Here is a 4,633-nt window from a genome sequence, read left to right as displayed (position 1 = left end):
CTAGAGAGGTTGATAATCTCTAGTTAACTCTTGTATGATGGGATTTTATTAATATATACACTTACTTTCCCCAAAAAAATGTAAAATTGCGTATAAAAGTGTTTTATATTGCATGTTTTATGATTTTTACATGATAAAAATGGATTAAATGGAGGTATTTTGGTTAAAATTAGTTTGACTTCGTTTCTGCCCATGAAATTTTAGTATGTTGTCGCATGAAATATTTACACACTGTATGTAAATTTTAAAGTAAAATGGTTTTATTTTGCATGATTTATGATTTTTAGATTTAAAAATCACATAAATAGTGACTATTTTAGCAAAAAATAGCTAAAATGAATTTTATGGCATGAAATTTTTTCCCAAAGATGTATATTTGATATGAACATCAGATCTAAAGTTGCATGTCAAATTTCGTTTGATTTGGAAGTTTATTAATTTTTATTTTATAAAATTGATAAATAGAAACTTTAAATAGTCATAATTGTAAATTCGATTTTTGGACCTTTAAAAAAATTGTCTTTTATAGGATCTAGAAACTTATATAGAACATTCAAAATTTTAATTTTGATTTATTACATAATTTTATGTTTAATTTGGAATTAACGGGTTAAAATTATATATTATGCGATTTATTTGTGAAATAAATTAAAATATTCTATGGGCAAATTTTATTAAAATTTTGGAATGTTGGTAATTTTTCAGAATATACAAAATTATGATTTTGAAATTTTTCGATTTTTTTTTATGACTTAATTGGGAATTATTTCTTTATTATTATGAATAAAAGTGTTTAAAGAGCAATAATAAAATATCAAGTTGAATTATTGTCAAATATTTAGTGAAGACTAAATTTTTGAGTCCTAAGAAGGTTGGGGTAATTAACTTGGACATAGATTTGATTTATATAATATTGTGTGATTTTAATAAGTTAATAATCGCAACTATCCATAAAACCGGACCAAATATACGATATTAGCTTAAATAGGGCGATTTGGCACAACACATGGCATGTTTTATACATATATTAATGCTGTATTTTTATGAATGACATGTTTTATTTAATATAATTTTGAATTATGTAATTTGTACTTAGTATGGTCTTAGTTTTTAATTGATATTTTCCGAAATGAATGGGGATATCGATTCGGTTGTAATTAATGTGATCTCGTATCACTTTTATTTTTATTTTTGTTTTTCTTTTTATAATGTATAAAGTAGAAAAGCTATGTAATTTTTTTATCCCGGAGATCCTTGAAGACGGTGCCATTCAGAAAGGCGTTCCGACAAAGACGGTGTTGCCTTGGAGTGCGTGCCAAATGAAGTTCAAGGGACCAAAGGAGTTGGTTTCCGAATTTGTAAATAGTTCATTAGATTTACTATTTTAGGAAGGCCATACTAGGATTTTATTCCTTTGCTTAGCATTTGTTTTATATGTTTGCATGCATAGCCACATTGCCATAACTTCACATGCATATCTTACTTTATCGAGTCATCGACCGTGTCAATTATAATTATCGTAGTTCACCGCTTTAGTTCACTTAAAACGAGATAGATAATAAATTGACAAGACCTCTCACTAAATAATAATTGAGAATTAGCCTTACCAAATAGTAGAACCATGAGTCCCAATTTTATAAGGAAGTAGGCTCGGCTCACCGGGATGCTAAACTTGTTACGTTGGGTAAGTGGGTAGTAAATTGTTATTACATCGAAATTTGGATTGAGCTCAACGGAAGTATTCGCAACCGTAGCCGCATGTGTTCCGGGCTTAAGATAAATATTAAAGTAATTTTATCGACCGAGAGTTCTAGAAGTAGAATCAATTAAAGAGTTAATCCACCGAATAATATTGATTAGGGATGAATCGGCTCACCGTGCCCGAGTTAATATGAATTTCGATCTCGGGATCATTTATAATAGTTGGGTACAGGTCACTATATAAATGCATAAAACTTGTTTAAAATGTTTACAAGTATTATTAAAACGATAAATATTTATTAATTCCTTCACTTCCTATTTTGTAGTCGAAATTGTTTTTCCAATTGCAATGGCAACTCCAAATTCATCCACCAACACTAGCTCGAACACTCTCACCAATGTTTCTTGGCTCCGATCCTTCATGGATCGTTGTAAATTAGAAAAGAATGGGTCCAACTTCGCCGATTGGGACGCTCAACTCCGTTTGGCCGAGGAGGGTGACGACAAGCTTCGTTACCTTACCGAGGCCTCTCCCGTCGTACCTTCCACTAGGTCTACTCCCGCCGCTAGGGAAGCCTATGAGACATACCAAAAGGAGTCGGCCGCGATCAAAAATGTGTTGATCTTCTCTATGGAGGCCGAACTCTAAAGAAGTGCTATAAATATTAGCACCGCATATGAGATCTATACGAAAGTTGTGACCATGTTTTCACAAGTTCCGAGGATCATTCAATATGAAGCGGCATCCGCATTCTTCGATCTCAACATCAAGGAGGGCCAAAAAGTTAGCCCTCATGTGCTCAAGTTGATGGAGCATGTTGAGACTCTAAAATTGCAAAAGGTAGAGATTCCCGAAGAACTCATCATTGACCGAATTATACATTCCTTAAACAAAGTTAAGGCATATGTTCAATTCAGGGTGAATTTTAATATGCAAAACTTGAAGATTTCCCTCGATGAATTGCACAAAATTCTTGTGCAAGCCGAGAGGGACATGGGTCTAAATGTTAGTACCACCAAGGATGTGCTCAACATTAATCATAAGAGCAAAGGGAATTTTAAGAAAGGTGGCAATAAGGGAAAGAAGCAAACTCCCTACAAGAACAAAGGGAAGGCTTTCGAAGCTAGCTCCTCTAAGCCCAAGAAGGGTGCCCCATCCGAGGACAAATGCCACTATTGTAATGGTGTTGGGCATTGAAAAAGGAATTGTCCAAAATATCTTGGCGATATCAAAGCTGGAAAGATTATTCCAGTAGGTAAATAACTATCCCTATCTTTTATGTTTTGATCTCAACTTTGGTATTTTGATACAAGTTGTGATGATTACCCTTTTTATCGTAATTAGGGCATCCAAGCAAGGACAAAGGCAAAGAAAAGCAAGCCTAGAAGATCTTGAGGGAAGCTATATGTAGCCGCCCATGGTGCTAGATCTATGGAAGCTTGGCCTTATTTTGCTTTGTCTTTATTATCATGTTGTATTTTGAAATTTTAGAACTCCTTTTAATTTCCTCGTTCGACGTGGAAATTAGTTTGTTTCCTTTAAACAATGGTTGTATTTTGGATATTGGTGACTTGGTTTGCAACCCAAGTCACTCCACTTATCGTATCGTTTGTTCTAAAATTTGTCATCATACACTTCTTGCATCTTGAAACATTAAGATTTTATCGACTTAAATTGATCATGTAGACAAATATAATGATTGAATTATTATATGTCCATAAGCTATGAATTCGATTCTCTTATGACATTGTGACTAGCTAAAAGTCACAACTTACTTATGTAAGATCAATTATAAAGTTATGTTGAGTTATTAAACTCACATTAGGGAACGTTACCAACCTTATTTGATACACCTATCAAATTTATAAGCGCCTAGTCCACAATATCCTTTCAATATGTCCCAAATAAGATCACTTCAAATTGACATGTGATATGTTTTTCCTCCTTCACCATCATTGTTTGTGGCTCAAAAAGCTATCTTTGGACAAATTAAATGCATTTTTCCTAAAGATAGAGTGGGAGTGAATTGAGCCACAAACCTTGACTCACAAACCTTGACTAGATGGGATCTACGTGAGGAGACCAAAAGAAGATGTTCTTAAGGGAACTACGTGAGGAGACCAAAAGAAGATGTTCTTAAGTTAGACTTTTGAAGTGAGGAGACCAAAAGAAAGCGTTCTTAAAAAGAATTGAGACTTATGAAATGATGAGAGAATATGTTCTTGGAAAATATATTTTGATCTATGAAGTGGATATACCTAGATATTTTAAAATTCGACATTTTACTTAAAAGCCTTATGAAACTAAAATTGTATCTATGCAAGTAAATAGATTTATTTGGGATTGTTGAGACCAATCCAAAGCAAATAGAAATTTATGATTAAGACTTGCATGGAGAGACATGTTGATGTCTACGAAAGCTAAGTTAATTTTTAACTATGCTAAAGATTCAAATCATTGCAATACCTCATTGTGAAAATGAATAAGTTAGATATTAAAACCTCTTTCCAAATGGGTATTTAGAAAGGGATATGTGAATGACATATTTGTATGGTTTTAAATAATACTTAGAATAGCAATGATCATTCCAAATCATGTAATGTTTCGAATGAGTTGTCAATAACGAAACATGTGTACACATGGAATTGAGTGGGAGCAAGTGACAGTCATGTTTAGACATGAAATTCAGTGGGAGCAATCATCCTTCATGAATTGCATAACTTTTTACTCATTGGGAATGGCGAGCAAATACTGTCTTTCATAAAGAAGTATTTAGGTTTTCAATTCTGGATGATATTGGACATTATGTGAATCTATTAAAACATTGGATGTTGGATTGGCACTTAGATGGCTATCTTATGTTGATAATGATCCTTCATCTTGAAAATGTCAACAAGTTAAGTAGGTTATTCATATCGATGAATATAGAAT

Source organism: Silene latifolia, chromosome 11, assembly GCF_048544455.1.
Source record: "Silene latifolia isolate original U9 population chromosome 11, ASM4854445v1, whole genome shotgun sequence".
NCBI lineage: Eukaryota > Viridiplantae > Streptophyta > Magnoliopsida > Caryophyllales > Caryophyllaceae > Silene > Silene latifolia.
The sequence above is the reverse complement of the archived record's forward strand: the minus strand, read 5'-3'. Positions refer to the sequence as shown.